Source organism: Crocodylus siamensis, chromosome 2 (assembly GCF_052110815.1).
Source record: "Crocodylus siamensis isolate JL-2025a chromosome 2, ASM5211081v1, whole genome shotgun sequence".
Lineage (NCBI taxonomy): Eukaryota > Metazoa > Chordata > Crocodylia > Crocodylidae > Crocodylus > Crocodylus siamensis.
This window is the reverse complement of record NC_143396.1, coordinates 98,577,044-98,604,321: the sequence shown is the minus strand read 5'-3', so window position 1 is coordinate 98,604,321 and position 27,278 is coordinate 98,577,044. Positions and strand designations below refer to the sequence as shown.

At 41.9% G+C, this 27,278-nt stretch overlaps 1 protein-coding gene across 3 annotated transcripts in view; it reads right to left on the bottom strand.

Moving 5' to 3' along the window:
• INPP4B (inositol polyphosphate-4-phosphatase type II B) overlaps window positions 1–27,278 on the bottom strand; it is a 613,602-nt gene that overhangs the window by 572,594 nt on the left and 13,730 nt on the right. Inside the window, exon 2 of one of the 3 annotated variants that reach the window (XM_090036465.1) lies at window positions 9,072–9,156. The exons of the other annotated variants lie outside the window; for them this stretch is intronic. The gene's annotated coding sequence lies outside the window, so the exon portion shown is untranslated. The remainder of the gene's footprint in view (window positions 1–9,071; window positions 9,157–27,278) is intronic. 3 annotated transcript variants of the gene reach the window in all.

Here is a 27,278-nt window from a genome sequence, read left to right as displayed (position 1 = left end):
CCAAAAAAAAAAATTCTGTTACAAATAGGCAGTTTCTTACTATCAAGCCTGCTTTGCACCACAGCAAGCAACCTAGAATCAGGTTATTTGCTACTAAATTCACACTCCAGAACATGACAAAAAATGCTTTCCAATCCAACAACCAACTGAAAAATTCTTCTGAAAAAATGGTCACAGGCTAACAATTTGTCAAAAGTAAGCGATAGAAACATCAACCAAAACACCATGAAGGTAAGGGAAAGACCCAGTTCTTTGCAAATAAACTTCACAATCTGGTGATTGACATCCATGCCTAGCCTAGGGCCCCCACTGCACATTACGGTATTGCACAATTAACTGGTTAATTGAACAATTACCTTAAAACCAGCTACCCATACAAAGTACTTAACACATGATAAAAAGCTCCAAACAGCTATAATGTTAGACCTTGAAAATGTGTACCAACTTTAAAGCTCAAAATCAACCAACTAAAATTTGCACATGTAGCAGGGTCTCCCTTGAATCTGGGAGCCTCATCAGCTCCCTGCCGCACCTGAGCCCTGGGGATTTCAAGCACCCCCAAACCTGGGAGATCACGGCTGCTGCAATCCCTCAGGCTCAACTGAGGGGGCTCCCAGCTGCAGAAGCCTGCTTCTTGCCAGTGCAGGGGGAGCCCAAGATCAGGCTCCCCCTACACCAGCAATAAGGCACAATGGGATCTAATGTGCAGTCCCACAGTTGCACCTTCAACCATGCAAATGTGACATGGTAAGAGGCACAAATGGGTGGATCATGCATCAGACCCCATCGCACCTTTACCTGCATGTGTAGAGGGTGCCTAGCATTCTACTGCTAATGGTCCCCTTATCAGTCTGTTCCTCAGATGAAACCATGCGAAAGATCTCACACAACTATCAGATTGTGAATAATTTAGCTTGCATCTCACTGCGAAGTGAGCCACTTGCAGCAAATTAAGCCAAAGCCTGGGCTCTGATCAACAGAATGGTTGTTTGATTAAAATACACTAGAATTAGAACACCCGTGTTGTAGATTTCCTATATACCAGTAGATAGTTTGGGGAAGAGACTGGGTAAAAACCTGAGTTAAGCAAACAGTGGAAATACACCTTCTAGTTTAGGTTGCTATTATAGATACTAATATGCAGCAACACTTAAATTATCTTCTTTGAGGTAATTCTGGGAGTAAAATACAGGATAAAAAGCAATTAAAGAACTCACTCATACAACTGTGCAAATCTCCATTTGGCTCAAAGTTTGTCAAACTCTACTCTAGTTTCTATGCAACAAGTACTGCTATCCATTTAAAAATATCTAGAGTAATGCATTTTATTTTCCTATTCACATGCTGCAGCTTGGAAATGGTAAAAGCATTTAATTGAAGTGTTGCTTACTATGAATGCACTTCTTTCCCATCTCATCTCACAAGAACTGCAACAACAATCTCAACTTTTAGGATTGTAACTCTCGCCCTTAAAGTCATTTTTCTTTACCAGTCCTCCAAGCAAAAAAACCACTCTTTACCTCAAGAATTACAAAATCTGAGTTTCTTCATGCATGCAAGACTAAACAAAATGGAAACAGGGCTTCTTCTCATAAATTTCTTCCCTTTGAAATAAGCTAAACCTAGGAGTAAATCTGTTTAATTAAATGGCTCTGCTCTGGAGTAATACTAGTAAAATTAAATAAGAACTGTTCTTCTATCTGCTTTAATAGGTAGGACTGTAAAAATAAGATATTCACAGACACATTACCCACCGTCAGGTGAATAAATTACACTAGGCTTCTACTTTTCAGAGTGGACAATGTTTGTTTTAATAGGCTAACTTGGAGTGAAAAAAATCTATTTAAATAAATGTAAATCTTTTACAGAGGTAAAAAACACATTAGAGAAGGGATTAGAACAACCCAATTAAGTATATCCAGTGATTTTTAAAGTATGTTAATTTGGTTCTGTCACTTTGACAGTACCTGTTTTGAAGGTTCAAAATCCTATAAAACATTAATCTCTTGAAATGGAAGTGACAGGTTTAAGGCAATTCTTAAAAAAATATTTTAGAGCCATTTCAATTTAATTGGATTAAAACCTCAATAGAAAGTTGCAGCTCTAAATAAGAGTTGTTCTTACAACTCATACAAAGATAGCATAATGGCCAAACTACCTGCTAGACTTGTACTAAATAGCAACAGCTAACTGAACCAAATGAGCAAGCACTGAAAATATAGGACTTAAAATGTACAACTCCAACCACATAAGATTAACACACTTTCTAGACTTTCAGCACATCTGTGCTTGGCAAGTGTTATTTGCACATGAAAACTAAAATTATGTCTATGGGGTAGGCAAGCTCAGTGTGCACTTCATAGATGATTTTTTATATAGGTATCAGCATTTAGAAGCCAATCATAGGAAGACAGTAGTGGAACTGGGGAAAATGAAAAAGAGCAAATCCGTTTCTCCACCAAAGGCTAGGGACAGAAGTTAAACTGGTTTGTGTGTAAGTAATCAGAAACTGGTTTAAACTTGTAACAGAACAGAAGCTCAGTGCACATAAACCAGTTTGAAAATGGCTGACACTCGTTTAAAATAAACCTGGTTGAATATAGTTTCAGACTTAACTGATTTGGGTCAAACTGGCTTATGAAACTTCTGTCCCAGCCCCCTTGCTGGTTCAAGTTAAATCATAGTCCCCCTGCATGCCTTCCAGCCTTGGGCTGTGCTGTACTGTCTGTTTCAGCAGAGAAGGTGGGAGAGGCAGGGACTGCCCTCCCCCCAGACAAACCCCAGCTGAGATCTGGGGCTAGGAAGTGGGGTAAACCTTCCTTCCCCAGAGTACAGAGCTGCCCTGCTGCTAAACTTACTGAAAGTTACTGCTGGCTGCAGCTGTGGACTACAAATCCTAGAGGCACCTGGAAGTAGAAACAGGAAATAATGAGCAACCCAGCAGAGTCCTGCTACTGTGATTCTGGTCTGCAAATCCCAGGGACCTCTGGGGCAGCAGGAACAGGAGGAAAACACACAGCCCAGGATGGCTAGGTACCAGAGAGGCATGCTTTAGCACCTCCCCTCCCCTGGCTTCTGGCCTTAGCCACTGCAGGCATCTGGCTGCAGTTCCTGAATCAAAAGTGAATGTGTGTTCAGTTGTTTCTCAGTTTAATCTCTGCAGTTTAGACTAATTTGCAAAGACTAAACTGATTCAGCCTCTGGCTTTTTGACTGTCTGTACTTAGCCAAAAAGCCTCCCATCATGCTCTCACACAGGCTCAGGTTTTGCCTTCATAATAACATTCACGAAAGGTACTCTCTCAGTCCTGTTCATTCCCTTTTTCGTGCCTCCATGGCTGCAGCTCGGTGGAAGAAAAGGTAAAAGCAGCAAGTTCCAATTTACCCAGTTCTTCCTCCCCATCCCTCTTTTTCTCCTGTTTTTATCATAGCATGCCATCAATAGCACTATAGTCCTTGTGTACTCTAATCTCTCTCTTTCTCTCTCTCTCCTGAACAAAGCTGAGGACTCAGCAAAGCAGACTAACAGCTTTGGAAAACAAAAGAAGCTGGTGCAACTTGACAGTTCTGTCAGCTTTTTCCCCCCTCAGAAATAAAATAGGTTATGATTTTTTTTTTTTTGCATGTATAGGTAAAGAGTGGGATATGCCTATTGTAGGAGTGTCTCTGCATGTAATACCTAAGGCAGAAGGTATTGTAGAAGAACCACAACTATTTAATCATTGGTGCCGAGGGGGGGGTATAATTTTAGGAGAAAATTCTAAATAGGATAATTCATAAAAGTTCTCTCCCCAAAGTTACAAAACATTTAGCTGTATTATAGAAAATGCAATTGGCCTATTAAAAAAGCAAGAGTATATTCAATATGGAGAACAGATTCAGTCAAAAAGGGAGAGATTTTAGTCTTCCTTTAGAGGCAAAACAACCTTAACTATGCAGCTGCAAGAATACCTCCATAATAAAAAGTCTCTGAATACTGAATTGCAACTTGTCACCTTTAAGAGATGATAAAGAAAATTATGACAAAGTGCAAAACCAGGAACCACAATCAATAGTTCAGTAACTCCCCACATGTAAAATGAAGTCAGAAGCAATTTAGAATGACATAATAGCTAGCACTGTCTTTGAAACAAGATGTTGGAGTAGACGAGAATATAAACTCTACTTATTCAAAAGAGAATACAAAATGAGCAAACTTACACAGTAGCAACATGGCTAGCAAAGAAATAATTTCAGTTCTTTATAGCACTAAACAAAAAGGAAACAAGCAGAAACTGCATTTTTAAACATATTTAAGGCAGCTTTCTAACAACACTATATAGTGTTTTAAATTCTCTGAGATTATCCTGTTTTCATGATGTTTTGCTTCAGGTTCAGAAGCCTATGACAAAAATGCTAATTTTATTACTACAATTTATAAGATCATAAAATTTTCTTCTATGGAAAAGGAATAGTAAATCTTATTAGCATGTGCTATCTGAACATATTTGCTATTTATGTTTTATATTAGGGAAAAAAAGCAAATGTTACTCATACATACTTAATAAGTAAATATACAGGTTGTGTCACCATTTTAACATACGGTTGCTAAAAACGTGGAATCACTTCTTGGAATCGTTTTAATGAACTGAACTATTGCTGCAGGAAAACTCAAAGTAAACAGTAGCCCTCTGTGTATAACTACCTGTATCCCACAGTTATAAGATGTGTGAAGAAGGGCATAGATCCTCACAGATGCAAGTGTGACCTTGTTAAACAATTAGCTTAATCCCAAGAGATGTTAAAACCTAGCACTTGCCACTGAAGGCAACAAGAATTAAGCCCTCAGCACCTCTCATGCTCAAACCACATAACTTTTAAAACAAAGCAAAGCAAAAGATAGCAAAGTCAAAAAGCTTTACTATCAAGATACTCAAAGCTGTCCTACATGCATAATGATAGACAGTTTGTACCTGTACAAAGAAAAAAAAAAAGCCTACTGCGCTTGTTTTCAGCATGACTAGAGGCACCCCTCCCCAACTTTTAGGAATGAAGTAACACTCCAATTTATTGATCAGGATGGGGTACAAGCAAGGGCTTACCTCCTCACATAGGGCCCACAGCCATTTTGTACTGCACAGCCACTGTACTGAGCAGTGGCCCATGGCATCCTTGAAAAGATCTCATGACACCCTGGCTGAGAATCACTGGTCTAAAGCAGGAGTTGTCAATCAGGGGTACATGTACCCCCAGGGTACTTGAGAAGGTCCTATGGGGTACGTGCAGGCAGGCGGGGATGGAGTACCACCATGCACCATCCTGTGCTGCCACACAGGTGCCACCCACCCAGCTGGACACGGGGGAAGCTCGCATGTGGTGCCTGCTGCCACTCCGTGTTCGGCCGCACACCACCCCCCTCCACCTCCTCCTGCCACTATGTCCGGCCACCAGGGGTACACTGCTCTGCGTCTGGCCGCTGGGAGTACACCAATCCAAAAAGGTTGAAAACCCCTGGTCTAGAGATACAAAATAGGGTTCTTGTTGTATACAGCATGAGCCACATTCAGTTTTGCCTTCATCTGGCTTCCATTTCTGTTCCTGAATCTCCACAAATAGCCACATTTCCACTCACTGTAATTTTGCTTTCAGAAAAAACACTTTTATATTCATAGGGACCACGGCCAGATGCAAGCATGGGTGAACCAGGCAGTTGCCTGGGGCCTGGACAAAAAGGGGGCCTAAAAATCGTGAAAATTATTACCTCTGGCAAAAGGGGTCCCAATACTAAAAGTTCTCCCAGGGCTGCCCAAAGCCTAGGTACGGTGCTGGTAGGGGCACTCTGACATTCTGACAGCCAACTTTCCCAAACTACAGAAACTAAGATGATTTTTAGTTCAAAAATGGAAACCCAATTCTGAAAAAAATAGCCAGATACTTCCTTTGATTCTATCCAGGGACTCTGAAGTAAGAGCTGTTTGGAAAATACTGTAGTAACGTAAATCCAAGACAAGGTTTTTCCCCCCTCATTTAACATGGGAGCTCCTTGTCTTGGATTCTAGTATAAGGCAGCAAGAGGGCAGGCAGTTGCTGTAGTTCCAGTGCCAACCTGGGGTTGGGGGTACAGTCACAGATGCTGCCTGTCTCCTGTCATCACCCTCCCCAAAAGCCTCAGTCCCACCCACCTCACTGCCACTGCTTACCCTCTGGCTTTGGCAAGGCTCTGGCCCCACTCCAGCGCAGAGCATGCAGCCTGGCCTCAGCCCAGCCAGGTAACAGATGATGCAGCAGCAGTGGCAACTCTGGCTTGACCCCAGAGCCCAGGCTAGAACTATCACTAGCATCAGGCTGGGCTACGGCAAAACCCTGCCTTAACCAGAAGGTAAAAAACAAGGCAGGTGGGGGAGCAGAGGCTGTAGGGAGGGGATCATGACTACTACAAGGGGGTTCAGATACCAAGGTTTGGCAGGGCAGGGGTCAGACTGTTTAACCTCCCCTATTGCTGCCTTTCTACCACCACCTGCACCCCTACCACTGCTTTACCTGCTACAGCAGTTGGGGTGGGGGGAGAATAATTTAAAGCACAGCCCTTCAACAATTATGTGGAAATTTATAACAAATTTATAAGTTTTCCCCATGTACAGAATCTAAGTATGGGGAGGTCACCTTAAATTCTGGTAAATACAGAAGTATATTCTGTGAAGGAGAATAGAAGTGACATTTAAAACAATTTCAGTAAAATGAAATGTTTTCTAGTGCTATTTTCTTATTGCTGGAAATAAGAATATTGTGGAATATTGCTTAATCTACTTTCTTCCTCCTCACTGACCCCATCCTCTACCTGCTGCTATAGCTGCTCCTTCACGGACTTCCACGCTGATGACTACAGCCACCTGCCCTGAGAGTGCATGAGGAGCAGGGAGATGAGTCAGGCAGAAAAGTGAAGGTACCCTGTTTGAGAAATACCTACTGGGTGGGGCACAACTACAGCCACCCCTCTTGGGAAAAGCTGCTGTGGTTGTGCACTATAGCAGAAGTGGGCAATGTTTTGGGCAGAATGCCATAAACACCTGCAACCTTGACTAGTAAGATGTTGGTGTGCCAGGAGCAGATGGTAGGGGAGCTGTGAGGGGCAGCGCGGTCCCGGCCACTTCCTCACTGTCCACCACAAGGCGCACATGCCAAGCCAAACACCTTTGCGTGGCACACACTGGCATGCATGCCAGGGATTACCTACCTCTGCACTACAGATTAAATTGGGTAGCATACTGAGAAGGGAAGGGGAGGATCAGGAAAAAAGGGCTGGGCAGTCAAACTCAATAATACAATTATGTAAAAAGTAAGACCATTCAAAAGGGATGAGAATTGTTATTATGTGTGGAGTACAGCGAGGTTAGCAGTGATAGCAGGGAGATCACTTTATAATTTAGGCATAAAGCTGTCACATTTGTCTGGTGTGGTTCTAAACTTTTGTTGCTTGCTATTCATTTTCTTAGGTCCTAGATGTTTTCAGAGTTTTGTCTCAATATTTGTTCTATTATTTTATTAGAACAGAAGTTACTTATTGCCAAGTATTAAGCGAGATGTCTTTTAGAACCCTTCTAGTTACAGTCTTTGTTATTGATGGGGTTTACTTAAATCGGTGGTTTTGCAGTTTTTGTGGAAACCGTAAAAAATGGTATTTCTGCTATTGCCAAAAAAATTTACATAGGCCAGATTTCCTGCAAAATCAACTCTAAAAAGAAAACAACCCAACATATTATTTATATAATACACTGTTTTAGAATGTCTCAATACAATACTTACAATACAAAGACAATGCAACAATCACTGCAGCCATAGATCACGTGATTGAGTTGCTAGTGATGTAGACTAAGTGAAAAAGCCAGTTAAGGAAGTGAAAGTATTTCTATTAAGAGTACTACTAGTTAGTACTCGAAAACTTTTTGTAGAATGCTCCACAAAATAAATTACGGTCAACTTAATCATGGCACAAAGAGCCGATTTCACAGGCATTTCCTGGGAGGCCCTGCCCCTTCCCACAGATTGGCAGAGGCATATACCACATAATTCAAAATAGCAAATCCCACACAACATAAATTATATTATATTATTATAAATGAGTATTTAAATCTAAATTTAAATATTTTATAAATATAAAAGTATACACACAATATGAATTGTAACTTATGATACCAACTTAAAATATCTCAAGAAAAGAAAAAAAAAAGTCATTCATCTTTTTATTAGTATATGGAATTAATTTTAGTTTCAAATGTTGCACCCATAAAAGGAAGTTTTAACAGGTCAAACAATAGGAAGAGAAAAGGGAGAAAAATTAAAAACTGAAATATTTACAGATACAAAAAATGTCCTAAATTATTAAGTAGTAAGTTTCCTTTAGATTCTCAAATAAATTTTAAACAAAAACTGCAGCTGAGATGCACAATGTTTAATGGGCCTTAAAAAGCAGCTTGTATGTTTCTTCTGCAACCTGTATGTTAACTATTTCCAGTCACATAGATATCTTCAGTAACAAGTAGGTATAAAGTGGGGGTTATGTGGAGAGACTGTTATTTGACAGTGCCCTTTAACATACTAGGAGAAGAACATAGCACAGGCCATTTACAGTGTTTATGCTCTCTGATGGCAAAACAGGAGTCAGCTGGTAGATGCTGGTGATGTAAAAGCAGAGATGGAGTGACATTCTGCAAACTTTTTTTCCTTGAGCTCCTTATCTTGAAAATCATTAATATGGTCTTCAAAATTGAGAAAATGCTCAAAGCATTTAATGGCAAGTGGCAAGCAGTTATTACTGCTTTAAGCCTTCTTTATTGCTCCAAGCAGCAAAGGAAAACAAAACAAAACCCAACAGGCAAGGCAGGGCATGAACCAAGTAGGTGCTATATTTAAAAAAAACCACCCAAAGGAATAAGAACTACTTTGTAAACACAATTCCTTTGCATTACCCTTTGTGTTCCAACCAGGTGAGGGAAAGCATATGTGTGGGTCTAAATATGCTTGTTGTTCATTGCTGCTGAGGATTGCCAACAATGGGTAATGATTCACTTACTGCTACAGTATCAAAGCTCTTACCTTAACTGAAGTGTCATTGCTACACCATTAGATATCAGTCCCTTTCAGAGGTTGATTGATCAAGTTATAGTCTCATCTGCTACAGCTATGGATAGAAAAGTTATTGATCAGAGACCCATGGATTCTGCCACTAAGGCATTTGAGCCTTTTCTTCCCACATTAAAATAATCTGGGTGAGTCAATAGCAAACACCCCATTCCTGTTAGAACTGGAGGTTTTGGATTGATCCACTGGATCCCCTCAACGAAGAGAACTACAGAATCAGGCTGTTTTGTTATTGTTGCTGCTCCTATTTTATTTTATGGGAGGGTGGGAAGGGAGGGTTGGTTAAGGGGTTGGGTTTTGTCCTAGAATTAGTTTTTTTCTACACAATTAGGTAGTGGAAAATCCTTCCCTTGTAAAATGAGTCCAACCATACAGCCACTAGCATATAAGACATGTCTGAAGGAAAACAAATGTCAATATTTAGTGGCTACTACTTCTCTGACCCCTCTCTCACTCTGCTTAGAAAGCCATCCAGATCATCAGCTCTAATCCTTCACCTCTCTGGGACCATTTCCCATGATCCATTCATTCTTTACACCAGGTCTACAGCTGCACTCCAGTTCACAAATTACAATTGTTCTGCAAGCTCTGCTGAACTCAGCTGCCTTGTAAGATTTAGCCTAATCTGTGGGCACACAATCATGTGAAAACCAATGCTTTCAAAATAAAGTTTTGTTTTATCTCAACACTAGGCCATAGAGCATAACAATAAAATGGTGTTTAACAGAAACAGACTCTTAGATAGTAAGCTTAGACAGACTTTGCATTTCCAGGCTACCCCTGCCCTCACCCCTTCAAGGAGAGCAGTTCACTTAATTTCCCCCTCCCAACATTCTCCATGTCTTTTCTGAGCTCATGCTTTTATTTTTAACTTATGAGTTCCTTGTCTCAGTTTCCCACTATCCTAAGCTCAGTATGATCACATTTCTCAAAAGGAATTCACATCTACATTGTTCTAAGTAGGAGAGGTATGCTCCTAGCAGAACTAGTCCTTTGTAATGCCATAACCTCCACCACAATCAAATAGGTTATGTAAGCAAAGAACTACCCCAATTTAAAGCACCTGGCCCATTCACCCAGCCCAGACAGGACACTTAGGATATCATACAGCTTTATCTTCAAGCATCCTTCCAACGCCACTAAGATCTTTGCAGGGATCACAACCTCTCACAGCTACTGGACAGTCCCTTACCATACTTCATAATGGAAGAGGATACATGGACAAGACAAATCATTATGCTCCAGTGATACATGCTGGAGTAGCATAACAGCCCCTTTGGATTGTAAGTAGTTATATATGAATTCTGGCAGCCTTGTAAACATGTCACTTCACACCAGAACTGACTGATTCCCAAGCTCCCTTATCCTCCTTGGTCCTGCACTTGAACACATCAAAAAACTCTCTCAACAAACAGGCTGTGACTCCACAAGTTGCAATAATGCATTGTGATTGCCTATACTTAATATGCCTTCTGAAATGGTCATTTCTGCTTTGTGTTGTTTCAAGGGACAGAATTTAGATTCTCTACTCAACAGCTTAGGGTTTGGAAGAGTTAGAGCACTCCTGGACAAACTGCTGACTGATCTGACAGCTTGGTTTTGTTTATTTTCTAGAAAGAGTTACAAGGGCATTAAAGGTGACCAAATGTAGCTGTCTTGAAGATAGGAAGTAATTTCCCATTTCCAGAAGCATAAAAAAGCATCATCACCCCTTTCAATGAAGAAACACCTTATCTTTTTGTGGTAGTGCATTATGTTAAAAAAAAAACTATAGCAAACTCTCGGTTGTAGGGTAGGAGAGAGACAAAAAGCAGGAGGCCATGATTCATTTTGCCTCTCCTTACATACCTCTTTCACTGCTGACTCAATAAAGGTACACTGAAAAATTAGTAACTCATGTAGACTAAGTAACAGGACTTCATCCTCTTCAAAAGAAGCTGTTGCAGCCCCTGGTGCTAGTCCTACCAAGACCTAGGAAGGTAGTCACAACACAGGGCTGGTGAGCAGGATGTTCATAGATGTGATATATTGTGCATTAGCCAGTATATATGGTATTGTTTCTTTAAATGTGGTTCTGCCTGTGGGCCTCCTTAGGCACCATGTCTGCTTGCAATTTTGGTTCCTACTAAAACAATAAATTTACCAGCCATGTAAACTGTGCATTGCCATCTCTACCAGGCTAGTCTGATCTCCCCACTCCTGTGGAGCCACAAGACAAACAAAATCAACCCATTGCTATGTTTTTTCATTTTTAAAAAGTTTCCTCAAAGCAAGAAACGTTAGTCCGAATCTATGAATTTCTGAAATTTTTCTGCAATAAGGTGCCAGCTGCATTTAGGGATGTGAAAGTTTAAATGCTTAATCATTTAATTATAACTTAACTGCTAATCCCAGTGATCACCAGCTAGTTTACTGGTTAAATCATTAGCAGGGAGTGGGGTGCAGTCTGATGAGAGGGGAGAGAAGCTGCTTGGTGCCCCAAGAGGAATTAAAAGGTGGCAGGGCAGGTAGGGGGGAGGGGGACAGGTGACTAATACCCATTGTTTATGAAGTTAAAAAGGAAAAACAGCAGGTGGCCTAATGACTCAATTAAACAATTAGCTGCTTGTTCTCAGTTAGCTCCCTCCTTCCCAGTGATGGGGTTTCACTTGGGCTGTATTGTATGGCTGGCTTTGCCACCCCCTCCATCCCCCACTGTCAAAGAGTATGGGAGCAGCTCCCAGCACCACCTACATCTGAGCTGCTGTACTATCGGTTAACCATATAACTGGGAGGTGGTTAAAAACAATTTTAAATGATATTTACATCCCTAGTTGCATTAGGTTTCACAATTCAGAAATCTGGGAGTTCACTCTGCTGTTGTTTCAGCAACAAAATATGATAAAGATGTAGAATCATGCATGTCTGTATCACTAGCAGCAAAGGGATTAAAAAGATCACAACCAGACAATATTCAGGTAATCCAAAATTCTCCCTTACTCATCATGACAGGTCTAGAAAACAAGACAAGACATGTGAGGAAAGGTTGAAAGAGTTGGGATTTTTAGCCTGTAGAAAAGAGTACGCTGAGGGGCAGAATTTGAGTAGTCTTCAAATATGAAAATGGTTGTTATCAAAAGGATTGTTGCCAATCCATTGTATCCACAGGAGGCAGCATCAGAAGTAATAGGGTTATACTGCAAGAGATTTTAAGTTAAATATTAGGAAGAAGTTTAAATAGGAGGATGATTAAGCACTGGAACAAATTCCTGTGTGAGTTCGATGCCAAATTATATATGGACTGAATTAAGCATAGGCTCAGACCTGGGTGTTCAATTTAAAACTTTTATTGTTTCACAAAGTCATAAACTAAAAGGAGGTCTGTTGGTTCACGAGGTTCCCAAATCAAGCCCTTGCTCTCTAACCCGGAGGCTAGGTGCGGCTGCCTGATTCAGTAGTCTCAGAACTGGTCAACAGCTCATTTAAAAGGAGTCCCTTATCTTTTTTTAGACAAAAGATACAAAACCGTCCCCATGGTGGAAGTGAGGCATCTAACATAATTTTACTATTAGTTATATATGATAACACTTATACATATGCATTTCTAATTTTTACTTCTATTGGTTATTTAGTTAACTTATCGATATTATAATATCAGGTGATACGCTTTGTATTATAATTTTTACTCTTCTTATGTTAATTCTTAATGACCTTTATATTTCTTATGTTTTTAGCAGGGTTAAAATGTCAAGGCTTACGTAATATGCAGTTTTTTGTCATTGTGGTTTAGCCATGCGGTTTCCTGTTTTGACAATATAAGCTGCAATTTTTTATCATTGTTCAAGGGTCAGAAGGTCAGCATTTTTATCTAAGGGTCAGAAAGTGATTAGCAGAATGTCAATCGCTGACTCCTCAACCTCCTTGAAGCATTCTGGGAGTTTTAGTGCATTGTTCTTAATGCTAGGCCTTGCTTAGCATAAGCACTCTCTCACAATTCCCTAGAGGCTGTTGCATCTATTAATGCAGGTTAGGAGTAGGTAAGACAAAAAAAATGTCTAACATGGTTTAAACAGGGATAATCCTACCTTAAGCACTAGGTTGGACTAGACAGACTCCTGATAGCCCTTCAAGCATGTTCTTCTAGGATTTAGTAACAAGATAGAAAAGGTTTCTGACCATCAAAAGTTTAAATAAATAAATAAAATATTGGCAATTCAGTAGGAGGTATGAACACATACACCTGAAAGGTGCTGGCAGATCCAGTCTAAGCATGAATGATAATGTGGCATTCTTCAATTAAAGATGTTATTAATTCTAATCTGGCTACTAAGTGGCCTACCTAAAATTTCGTGTTCCATTTTAAATGGATGTGTTAAGCTGTTCTTCATGCATGCTATTAAACAAACACTTTATTTCATCCTAAATTGAAAGAAATCAGTGACAAACGTAGCCATAAATGGCTTCACCATTAAAATTTGCATAGTGCTTGGAGATATTTTTATTAGAAATGTGTAGTACAGATAAAATGATGTTTGTCCCTATCCTGGGATTCACTGCAGGCCCTTAAAGAAAGGGGCTAAAAAGTCATCCTCTGGGAAGCACCCTCAGCAGCATAATGACCTGCACTATCCCTGCAATGCATGAAGCTTTTAGGAACCAATCTGAGGATAGGAGAGGTGTTATATTCAGAACAACACAACACACACTGGCTGGAGCAGTAGGAAGGAAAACCAAAAGGGTCTGGTGGGGAAACAGGTAGACAGAAGAAAAGAAACTCCCTCAACTGCTGTACCATATCTGCTATTCTGCATGTTAGAGAAGCACAGTACTGCATATAGTTCAGGGCTCTTTTTTTGTAAGGACAAAACACACTTCAAGACTCTCTGAACTTGTTCTGTCCCTCTCTCTCTCTTTTACACACCACTTCCAGAGAGAGACAGACAAACAGCTGTGTTGTCAGCCTCCACACATCAAACAAAGATGGAGAAAATAACTCTATGACCTTACCCCAAAGCAGCACACTGAATGAAAGCCATATTTATCTGTGCTTATTTACCATTAAGCAAATCATTATGAACACAAAATAGCATGCCTACCACTAATATTTTTACTTTGATAAGTCTATTTGCTGAGAACAACATGTGCCCTCATATACAAGCCCTGAAGGACATTTTTGCCAGGTCAAACAGGATCTAGCGAAATTGTAACATCCAGTTTGTTTTACCTCTTCTTTAAAAGATGTCACTCGGATTTCATCAGGAAAAATGTATTGACTGCTCTGTTCATTTATTTGGCTTGAATTGAAAACTGCAGGTTAAACAAAAGGGTAAATATAGATGTAAGAAAACAGTCTACATGCATTTAAATAGATGTCAAAATGCTGAAGTGTTTGTAGACCAAAATGCTTGTCATCAAATGCTTTCTACATACTAAATAAATAAATAAATAAATAAAAGGGACTGCTAGCCTGCAGCCAAAAACTGCACTCCTTAATTGAGCACAAGTCCCACTGACAGCTGTATTCTCTTCCATTTAATTTCATTTCCATGGATGCTGATAAAGCAATTAATAGGTTTGACTGGTAGTTTGCATATTGACTCTAAAATGATAAATAATCAATCTGAGAACAATCTTCTTAAAGTACATTAAACTGCTTTTGCCCTGCAGTATATATGCTTGTGTAGTTTCAAACAATGGGACAAATATTCTGCAGATGTAAACTGTGTGGCTTTTTGGATTTTACATTTTTGGACTGGACGCACCCCTCCATAACTTTTGTGAACTCACAGGTGCCCAATTTCAAAAACTAAATTTATATACTGTATTGTATTTACTCAGATCCAAGACCAGATATTCCCCATGGGGCAAGCCCCTCATCTTGGATTTGAGTACAGAGCAGAGGAAGGGGGAGGGGGAGCAGTGATTCTCTCCTTCCCATGCACAATCACAAATAAAGAATTGGGTATGAGTTTCTCCTGACCCATAAATGCTGGCAAATATCTGGCAGACTGGCAAAAATACAGAATGAAAAAAATAAAGACAGAAAGCAAGCTTTGTTTAGGAAAATCATGACTCCAGCAAAAGAAATGAGCACTAAGCATGTCATTTATAATATATCAGTTGTACTATAACACTGCACAGCAATAAAGAAGCCAAAGCATTCCACTCCTCCTTGTTTCCTCCTTTTTTTATTACCTTGTATTTCATGCCTAGCAGCTATATATCCAAGTTTTCTGACATTTTACAAAGCAAAATGATTAAATATTTAAAAGTAGTAATAACTGGTCAAAGCAGCCTGTCTGATTCAGAAACTTAAGTCCAGGGTGCTGAACATCAGAGATCCTGGTTTTCCCTGATTAAATAAATGAATAAATAAATAAATACATCACAATTTCTCTGATAAAACCCTCGAATATGTGATCAAAACTAAAGGCCCCTCACTCTGTCGTCCCCCCAAAGCCCACAGGTTCTGCTTGGGCCCCTCACTCTTCCCCCTACCCCCCCACAGCCCCTCCAGCCCAGCCCTGCTGGTGCCCCTCACCCCACCCACCCTGCTGGAGGGGCCCCCCAGAACTATGCCAGGACGATGGGGCCAGGGACCCATATCCACAGCCCCTTGCCCCCAGCAGGAGGCAGTGGCTGCTGCAGTAGAGCCCAGCTCCCCCTACCCTGCTGCCTGCCTGCTGTGGGCTCAGGCAGGATGGGCTGGCTCCCTCCCATTCTGTGCACTCCTGGGGGGCAGGGGAGACCCCTGCCCCCCAGATCAGTGCACAGGGTGGAGGTGGGCTGCAGGCTTCTGCCTCTCACTGAAGCCATGCGCACAGGGGTTATGTCACCAAGGCAGCACAGGACTCGCAGCAGCAAGGAGATCCCTGTGTGGCCCTGCTCCACCCTGCAGTACTGGATCACACCTGCCAAGCCCATAGCAGGCAGTCCACCCCATGCACCAGTCTGGGGGGCACAGGTCCCCCCTGCCTCCCAGAAGTGTGCGCAGCTTCTGGGAGCTGGTCCCTCTTCCCCCGCCCTCAATAAGCCCTGGCCACAAGCTCTGTCAGCTGAATCTGGAAACAGGGCTCCACACTCAAATGACCCTAGTCCCCAGCAGCAGTGATGAGCCTCCTCTTCCCCAACAGACTCCCAGCATCTTAGGCACATGGTTTTCCAGAACTCCACCCTTGAGATTTATTATTTAAATCTTCAAGGACAAATCTTCACAGAGCACATGACGTGTCATGTCACACAGACCCCTGCTATGTCTTGGCTGCCACATCTTTATTTCTGCATGGGGTCTCCAGTCAGCAGTGCATTTTTCTAGTTACTAATGTGATCCTCCATATCACATGCCAAAACTAGGATAAGAGCAGGTCACCAGAAGCACTGTACACTCCTTGCCTCAAGCATGACAACTACGAATGCATCACAAGGCCAATGAGCTGAGCTGAATAATGTAGTGATACTAACAATCACACCTAATAATCTTGTACTCTCACCCATAATCACCAAGACAGAAATTTTTCCAGGCTATAATGCTTAGTAATCCTTATTAATTCTTTCACTGACAGCACTTCCCTACCACAGTACTCATTATCTCAATAGCCTCCTCCCCCAGTGTTCCCAAATGCTGCCTCTGGCTTTCTGGATGCCTCATTTCTCAGTCCCTGACCCTCTTCATCTACCTCTTCCTCATCTGGTCCCTCACTGCCCCACACCCTATGCTCTGGTTCCACTGGGACCTGTCCAGAAGCATAGGCTCCTCCTACACCCAGACTGCTTCTGATCTCCTCCTTTCTGTTCCCACTTAGATGAACTGGAGCTGGTGGTAGGCATACTTTAAAAAAACTTTAATAAAAAGAAGCTTTATCCCTAGCCACATGGACTTTTAAGGTATAGGGTTTCTCAACCACACAACATAGCACAAAATACAGATTTTGCCCAGAATCACAGCTTCTACACACACATTTCCTAGTCTCAGTTTCCGCAATATTTTGGAACGCTGTTTGGATTTGGTCAGTGTCCTGTAGGACATGGCTTGTCTTCTGAATCATGGTGCCTCTCCAGGGGAGCCCATTTTCTCTAAGATGGGTTATTCCCCCAATTAAAGGGGAATTACACCCACTGCAATGTCTGCCTCTTCCTGCCTCAGAACTAACTGCATGCATGACCTGAAAGTCTTCCCAAACTGACCCACCCAAACTCTACTTTTTTTTTAAGTCAATATCAACCACGTTGGTTTGTCCATTCCAAATCTGGAACTTCTTTATGCTCCAAACCCCATAATACAACAATGAAGAGGTTGCAAAAAGCTGGCATCAGTCAACATGCTTGCTGGATCCCAAGGTGCTACACCACTGAACTAAGCAGCCATTAAGTTCCCACAATTTCCTACTGTACCTAGTCTGGCAGGTACAGCCCCTGTCAGCACATGACAGATTCCATGTGGAGAGGCATTTTGTGACCCAGACATTTTCACAACCAGGATTCATGACTCAGGCATAAGACGCCTCAAATCAGGCCTGATGAAATAAATAAATAGATACATCTCCATGTACTGAGCAAGGCTTTCCAAATGCCCTTTCATTCAATTTTCCAGTTTCCAGTAGCCAAGTCTCCCATTTTCCATCCTCACCTGATCCTAAAGCCTACCAGTCCCTTTTTTACATACTCCCCTATTCAAATATTATCCCTCTCTCCCATTTAGGAACAACTAAATCTCTCTGTATTGCCAGAGTTGTTCTTCCCGTGGATGCATTTTCACCCTTTACAGAAGCTCCTTTAAAATATATATCCCTCCATCCCCAGGTATCAGGTTATGCTTTTCATGGAACTTCACCAGAATTTCTTCCAAAACCTGTTACTAAAAACTCCCACACCAGTTTTCATTTCTTCCACTTCAAAAAAGGTAAGATATTTCCATCCAGAAGTTGTAAGTCTCATTTTGAACTGAACTCAAAGTAAATATTTTGTATGTTATTCTATTTCTTAATTACAGAGAAACAGAAGAAAAGTAGCATGTTCTCTATTTGTCAGGCATCTCTTTTTAAACAGAGTGGTAGATCAGAGCACTCTGATTCAAAATGGGTATCTCAATGGATAGCTCTATTCCAAGCATAACAGTCTCCAACCTGTTCCTGTAAAACCAAGCAAGGAAAGAACAGAAGCAGTAGCAACAGCATGCATCCTCAAGAGCGCTAACAAGAAGCTGACTGATAACCAGGGAAGCCAACAGACAGTAGCAAATGTACTACTTATATCTTTAAAAGATTCATGAGAAAGGAGAGACAAAGGAAATCCACTTAGTGAAAAGACTTTCAAAATTACTTGAAACAATGGCTTAGAAGTGAGGCTCTTTTCTCCCCCTCCACTTTCCGCCCCCCATAAATACTAACCCATTCTCTTTTTCATAATCATACAGATTTAAAGCATTTGGATTTTTTCATTCTCATAGTATAACCTCTTAAAATCCCCAGTACAGTCAGGATTTTAAGACAATGCAATCCATGTTGGAATATTCAGACAGTACGAAAGTTGCTGGATTATGGCTGTTAATGGCCAAAAATCCCCTTTGCAGAGAGAAATCCTACTTACATAGATCCACAAGAGATGGCTTATGCACCCGTTAGGCACAGAGCTCTATATCAATCTCGCCCTGGTACCAGTCCCTGGCACAGAATTAAGAAGCTGCAACTAGCTACTTGATGTCCCTCAATTTGTGTTCGCCCTGAAGCTCACACACAAGAGAACCAACCCCATCATACCATAAAGAATCCCATTATTTTAAATGAGAAGAGAAGAGATGCCATAATGGGCCAGATGAAAGGTCTTTTAGCCCAGCATTCTGTACCTTACATTGACACAAAAGTAGTCGTAAGCCCTGTAAACGAGAATGATACACTACTTCAGATGCTGGGCAAACCTACAAATTTTGATCTGGACCCTAATTCTTCCAAACTTTGTGTGTGTTTAGATCCAGAATGTCAATACAGGCTCACATCTGACAGACACATAATAGGAAGGATGGAATGTCCTAGCATTGGTGGAGTGCAGACATATTCAGACTGCAAAAACATCCATAAATAGGATGGTATATTCTCTAATGTCACTGACTTACATCAATATTGCTTTATGTTATTTACCAAAAAAAACACAAAAAAACAACTTTGTGATTCTGTTATTAAATGCCCAATGAAGGTGTAGTTCGAGAATGTTAAATGGTTTCCAGGGTGTTCGACTACCACTTGTACTGCAGTTTCAGGGACTGAGCAATTGTGGGCAGAGCCCCACTATGCAAGCCCCATTATGCTGGGTGTTACATTTCCCATCCCTCAAAAAGAGACAGTCCTTCTCCCAAAGAGCTTGCAAAACAAGGAGGGAAGGACAAGGTAGCAGTAGATCACCATGCACAGCAGGAAAAGCAGAAAGCAGCTGGTGCACCATAACCAACTACCCTTGATTCTTTTTGGATATGTAACCCAGGTGGCGGCCCAATAGTTGCCACTCCTGCCCAGTATCAGGGATGGTGTAGTGAGAGTGGGGCAGGGCTTCTGGACAGCATCAGTTTACTTTCTGGCCAGCCCCTGCTCCCCACAGAGCAGCCTGTGGTCCCAAGAAGGTCTAACACTTAACTGATCTAACTGTTTACACTTTATTTACAAAACAAGAATAGTAGGAAAGGTTATTTACAAGTGAACTTAAGTGGCATAACCAGAAATCACAAAACAAACCAGAATGCATTAGTTAACCCTTGACTCAAGAACCACAGGTAGGGTAACAGGCAGCTTTCAGTCACTGCTGAGATGCTACCACAAGGAAGCAAGGTGCTCACTCCCAGCAGCTCCAACAGGCTTCCCAATAGGCGACAGACTGCAACAGGTTATGGTCTTCTGGTCTGCAGCAATCAAATTGTATCAAACCCCAACCCCACAAAGAGGCTGAAGGGTGACCCTCCCTGGCAACCAAAAAGGCAAGCAACAGAGTAGGCTCCTGCAGCAATCAGCATGACCCAAGCATAAAGCTCAGGGACTCCATCCAGTGACAATCAGCTGCAAAATAAGGGATGAGACTGAGTCCCCTCCGAGGCAGTCAGTGGCAGAGGGTCAGCAGCACAGGCAGGTCCCAGGGGTCGCTGCTCTAAACCCCTGCTCCAGATGACTGGCCGGACACCCCACGTGCCTCACGGCTCACCAATCCCACTCCAAGCACCAGCGTGCACCCTGAGCTCCCAAGGACCCTCGTCCTGGCGCTCTGCTGCTCCTCAGGATCCCAAAGCCTTGCCTGCTGCTGTCCCACTTCCCCAGGGAAAGTAAGGGGTTTCCTCAACTCACCAGCCCAGCTCCCTGCTCTGGATAAGGATGCTGCCTACGCTCCTGGCCGCTGCTTCTTCTCCGCAGTGGAGTGTGGGGCCCACTGCCACTCCTAACCTTTGTGACGCCCAGCACGTCCAGCGCACTCCGATGAGGCCTTGGGGCACCAGCTCTCTGCCCTAAGCCCTGGCCACTGCTCCCTCTCTGTCGCAGGGCTGGAGGCACGGCCGGAGGCACGGCCGACTGCCGCTGCCTTCTCCTAGGGCCTTCGAGGCTCTTCAGAGTGGTCTCTCTGCTCCCTCTGCTGGGTCAGCTCACCCCAGCTCTTCTTAGGCCTCCTGCAGCAACCCCACACCCATTCAGCTGCTGCTTTTATCCCCTCAGGCTGTCCTCCCTGGCTTGCAAACTGGCCAACCAGGGCTCGGGGTGGCTGGCCCCCCACCCCAGCCACCCCCTTCAATGCGAATGAGGGGATTGAAAACCCCTTCTTTTGACTGGTTTCTCCTTCTCCACAGGGCAGGGCTCCCCTCCTCTGCCCTTGGGGTCACTCAGAGTTCACCAGCACTGTTTCTAGCCCAAGGAAAGTATCTCAGGCCAATCTGGTGAGTCAACATTGGCAGTCTGTTACAGATACAACAGCAAAGGAGAGTTTTAAGAAAGGACATGAAGGGGGATAAGGAGGTAGCTTTACAGATATTTAAGGAAACTCATGCCATGCAGAGGGATAGCATGGAAGAATGAATGAAGGGCTTTGCGTTTACCTTCATTTGCACCTGGATGTCTCAAAAATATTAACTGTAGCTTGTGAAAGCATTTCTCTAGAATACTCCAGCACCAACATCTTTTTAGACACGATGATCAGTATCCAGAATGGTAAAATACAGACCACGTTATACAAGAAACCCACAGACCAACATACCTATCTGCACAGAAAAAAATCCTAGTTCTGTGAAGCTGATTCATTGGTTTGTGTCTTCTAAGCAGATAAAAATGGAGTTGAACTTGATTTACCACTATTTCCTTTAAATAACTGGATAGACTATAATTTACATACAGTGTAACAACTCAAAATCTGGTTTTCTGCAAGCATGAGAATCTTAGACTTGTTAATGCTGCCAGTATTGTTTGTAGTTAAATTATTAAAATATGGAATGAATGATTAACCAGGAGAACCAGCAATCACCCTAAACACACCCAAAAAGCTGTGATATACAGCCAAGCCCTCAGACACCACTGAATTTGCACTGAAGAGAACACCTGGGATTGCCACCTCACCAATGTTAAAAGGCTTTCACCCAACAAGGACACTTCTCCAGAGAGAGAGATCGCACGTTTGAAAGAGCCACCCGGATACCATGTGAAGAACTACTGCAGTTCAGAAGAAAACCCCCCCACAAATCGCACACCGCTGGTTATGATGTATCACTCCTCCCTCAAACCTGTACGGAAAATCCTCAAACAACTGCAACCCATACTAGAAACAGACCCTACTCTTAAAAAGGTCTTCCCAGAGCCACCCATCCTAGCCTTCAAACAAACACCGAACCTCGCTAACCTCATCACCAGAAGCAAACCCAAACCCAAGCCCAAACCCAAGTCCTCAAGCCCAGAACACACCAAAAGGATCCAGACCATGCCATGACAAGAAATGCAAAACCTGCCAACACATCTCCACCACCCCCACAATTACTACACCCCACAATAGAGCCATCAGCATTCCTGGATCTCACAGGTGCACCTTGATATGTAATATATCTCATCCAATGCACCAAATGCCCTGAGGGAAAATAGTAGGAGAGACCAAACAACAACTGCACACCAGAATGAATGCACACTGGAAATCTATCAAAGACAGGAACACCCAAATACCTGTGGGGGCACATTTCTCCCAGGAAAACCACTCTCCCCGCAGTCTCTCAGTCCTGATCCTCAAAGGAAAAACTTACAAAACATTTCCCAGACATGAGCCTATGAACTGCACTTCATCAACCTCCCGGATACTAAAAATCATGGACTAAATATAGACACTGGATTTATGACACATTATAATCTGCCTAACATCTGACTCCCCAGGTATCTCTCCACTATTCATCTCCCTTCTCTCTCTCCCCTCCCCCCCCACCTGTCTCTCACCCATTGACTCCTCAATCTACATTTTCACTGACTACCTGTCTTGTATGCATACCAGCCCAGCCTCTGGCTGCTTTACTTTTCATTCCATCCAGGAAGAGCACACACCAACTGCAGAAATTTCCTTAGCCTAACGAAGGGTTTTTGAACCCGAAAGCTTGCTTAATAGCTGTTTTTCCAACTATTTAAGTTGGTCTAATAAAAGATATCAGATTCACCCAAAGAACCTTGTCTTAACTGCCTAACACATTTACATCCTGTGATATAGTATTTACAAGGTCATCTTACATGCTCACATATTAAAAGTCACTACAACAGAATTCTTAGGAAACCAAATACAAGCATGGGTGTTTACACACACAAGCAATTAAACTAATAAATACAGGGAGCATTTTCACATGAATGTTTTTGGGCCAAGTTCGCACACATATTAAAGTTTTAGATTTGGCACCTTCAATAAAGAGATTCATTCTGGGGGACACTTATACATACCCAACTTTACCCAAATGAAAAACCCCACTGAACCCCTAACCAATTTGGGTCTCTGTTCTCTGGCCAGTGCCAAACACATTCAAGGCTTCATCAGCTGCAGAAGCAAGTTGTCTTGACTCATCACAGGTGGTTGGACAAACTTTCTGTGAAAGGAAGTTCTGTGCCTGAGACCAGGGGTGATCAACCTCTGGCCTCCAGTCCATATTTGTTCCCCTGTACTTTGTCATCCAGCCCATAGGGCTCCCCATGGGCCCATAGGAAACATTTTGAGGTACAGCCAATCCCTGTACATGATGCTAAGTAGAAGCAATATGGGGTCCCAGGGTCAATCCTGACATTCAGAGCTCAGGAGAGAAGCAACAATGTCCTGCAGCCCTGATCCCAGCATGAGGGACTCGATCCAGGCAGCATAGTCTAGATCCAGGTGTGTGGGCCTCATGCTGGAGCACAGGGTCTGAGCTGACCTGCAGACTGGCCCCACAACAACACTGTCCTAGGCTATGCCATCAGAAGCTAATGTAAACTGGAGTAAATCTAGTGTGCCTCCTTGCAGAAGACAATTATGGAAGCAACCACCCTAAGCAATGGCTTGGGAATGGACCCCTCCACCATTAGAACTGGAGCCAAGCAAGGATATGTGATTGCACCAACACTTTTTTTCCCCATCTATATCTCAGTTATTCCACTTCTCATTGCTCATAGATTTCCATCTGAAGTCAGCATCCAGTTGTATGGATGGGAATCCCTTTAACATCAACTGGTTAGGTTCCAAATTCAAGATCATCAATATCTCCATTACTGATCTTCTCTACATTGACAATTGCATCATCTATGCCCACTCAATTGAAGAGCTTCACTTGGACTCTGCCAATTTCACGAGAACCAAGAAACTTTACCAGTCTACCCCAAACCAATCAGCTGCTCACCCACATGCTTACAATTACAGGGCAGTCCTTGGCGAATGTTCCCCTACCTGGGTAGTCACCTGTCTCAAGAAGTAAACATAGATGATGATGTTCAGCACTGCATAAAGTATGCCAGTGTTGTCTTTGGAGGTCTCCAAAATAGTGTCTTCAATCATGACATCAGGACCCAAACTTCTGTCTACCAAGCTGCTGCCGTCCCTATCCGGTTGTCTGGGTGTGGAACCTAGACAACGTATCAAAAACACCTGAAAGCTTTGGAATGTTATCAGTGATGTCTCTGGAAAATCGCCTATATCGACTGGAAGGACAGACAAACAACTATCAGCATTCTGGCTCAAGTAAACGCCACCAGCATTGAAGCCATGTTTATATAGCACCAGCTCCATAGGACAGTGTGTCATAAGGACCCCAGACAGTTGTCTCCCTAACTCACCAATAGTCACTGCTGCGGATGTGGGCAAAAGAAAAGATTCAAATGACACCTTCTCAGCCAATCTGAAATGAAATATTAACATCAAGACCTAGTAAACTCAAGCACTGAATTGTCCAGTGATGCCATGAAGTACAAGGCATCGATCATTTTGAGCAAAATTGTCTCACTATGGAGGTGGATAGACAAGAGAGACAAAGGGAAAGAGCCGTGACCTGACATCACCAGGATCCACTCCTTCCTTCTAGAACTGGGTGACATGTCTGCACTTGGACATGCAGATTTTGGCTTGGCCTCGAGTCCTCTCCCAACTCACCGATGATTTTTCTATCTACTGGAAGACTGTTATCCTAGTATGGAGGAAATTCCAACAAAGAGACCATTGGATGCTATGCTCGGAGGTTGATCTAGCAGAGATTCCAATACACAGGGTTTAAAGGGCTTTATGGTTGTATTAGAAATGCATGTTGAAAATATTATGATTCTGGGTTTAGGGCTCTCAACTGCTGAAGATAGATTACTTTTCCTATATGCTCTTCTCTACTCAGCCACCTTCGCTCAGGTGAATAAACACTGATGAAAAATTCCCTAATTTGTTCACTTGACCTCCAACTTCTTTTAGTCTGAAGCAACTCCTTCAGTGTCTTATTTTGAGCATTAAGAACAAAAGGAAGTCTCATCTCACAGCATCATAGCACCCAATCCCAGCGGCACCGCCATACAAGAACTTCATGGCAATCAGGATACATAAGTGGGTAGGCAAGAGGCTGGAAAGATGATCACCAAGCCATTACAACAGTCAAACTCCCTAGCTCAATCTCTTGAAATGTTATACAGTTAGACAATGCTTATGTTGCCCATGTAATCTTACTATCACATTCAGAGTGGAAATCCCATCCCCAGGAGATCTGAGAACAGCATATACCTGGGGAGCTCAGAGAAAAACTCTGAAGCTACATAGATCAAAGATTTTCACATTTAGAAAACTACTTCCCTCTTCCTAACATATTAGAAAGTCTTCAAATAAAAATTCTTGGATTTTTCTGTCCTGTATTGTTTTCCATGTAGGAGATAAATTTTTATACATTTGATTTAATCTGAGACTCATCTTTTTTTTCTTTTCAGAGTGTACACCCCTAAAGGATTGGTGTATTCCAAATTACAAGGTATTCAACGTAGGTCTGTTTCAAGTTTGAAACTGCTAACTGAACTATGGCCTAATTTCATTCAGTGTTTCAAGAATATACATTATGTTTCTCATGTTTTACAGTATACAACATACCGTATTTAACATTTTCTGAACAGTGGTTCATTTTCCTGTGTGGTTTCAAATTAGCATTCTGATATGCTATTTTTGATTATGTTTGTGGTTATCTAATGCCGTGTGCCTTTAATCTCCTGGCTGTTTAAGTAGTAGTTATACATTTTTACTAAGGATTCATGAATTTTTCTCCCTTTCATTTTAGCTTGGCAGGCTGGTGATTTGTGATGATGTTTTTCATGCATATGGAGGAAGTGTCTCCACTGACCCTTGGGAGAAAAAAAAAGGAAAGAAAAGAACATGAAAAAATGTTATAATTTTCCAAAGATTTGTGATTGAGTGGCTAATTTTATTACTCCAAATGAATAAGCATTATCTGATTAAAACTGTTATTATATGGTCAGAAACCGTAGACCAAACACTAAATAACATTAATACTGTCATCATTATGCAGGATTTTAACCTAGTGTTCTACAAAAATTCATTCAACCAAAGTGAGTATATGAAAAAGGATATTTACAAAAAGGAGGAGAAAATAAATGTCAGATTGTCTAAGACTCAATCAAATTTGTAAAATACATTTCTGATCTTTTTAAAACTACAGCAAAAAAGTTTAGTTTTTATATTTCGAAAGAAAGGGAGAACTTTAAAAGTTCTTTACTTTTCTTGAAAGTCTGCCCATATTTCTGATGGTTTCTTTGGTGAAGTTAATTGGATTTGATATTTTATTAAAATATTTACATTTATTAAGTTGGCTCTTTGCCTCTAGCAGATATAGTTGCTTACCCATAATGAATATAAAACTTCCTGTGTTTCATGGCTTTATCATCTCTTGGCTGCCTGGTAGATTTTTTTTAAGGCATTTCTCTTCTCTGGCATGGCATTAGCCTTTGCTGCATGACAGATGCTGTGTGCCTAGTCTTTTTCCATTAAAGTTCATCTATGAACTTATTTACACTAATTTTTTTTCAGAGATGGGATCATGTTTAATTTAGACAAAGGCTTTGCAGCCTAGTTTATTTTTAGGGATGATATGAAGTTTTATTTAAATGTCGGAAGCATAGTAATGCATAAATTGTACACACAGAGTCACATAAAATTCAGGTCCTGAAAAATTTTATTTACTGCCTCAGCTCCAGCAGCTCTTAAAGTCAGGAAGTTTCTACTAGAAGGATGCAGCCACAGCATAGCCGTAGCAGCCTTAAGGGATGGCAAACCGGGCAACCTCCTGGGGACCCACACTTTAGGGAGCCCCAAAATTTTGAACCTAGAATCAACCTAGAATATAGCTCAATGTTAAAAAACTCTTTCGTTGTATTATCAATATTGTATTAAGATACTTTCATTGCAGTTTCATGGATACGGCAAAGTGAAATTGAAATTGAAATTGTCAGACTTTCTTATAGGCCATCAAAATTAAGCCTCTAAGGGGCCCCAAATGACTCACTTGCCCAGGACCCCAACAACCCTAAGGCCACCACTGAGCACAGCAAATTAGTCATGCCTCTAATCCAAAGACCCGGAGCTCATCAAGAAATAACTTTTTTTCTTCTACCATAACATTGACCACATCAGAATCAGCCAGAACTACCCTCTAGCAAAAAGAATGGGAGAAATTGGGCAACCAAGCTGTTGAATAGAGCC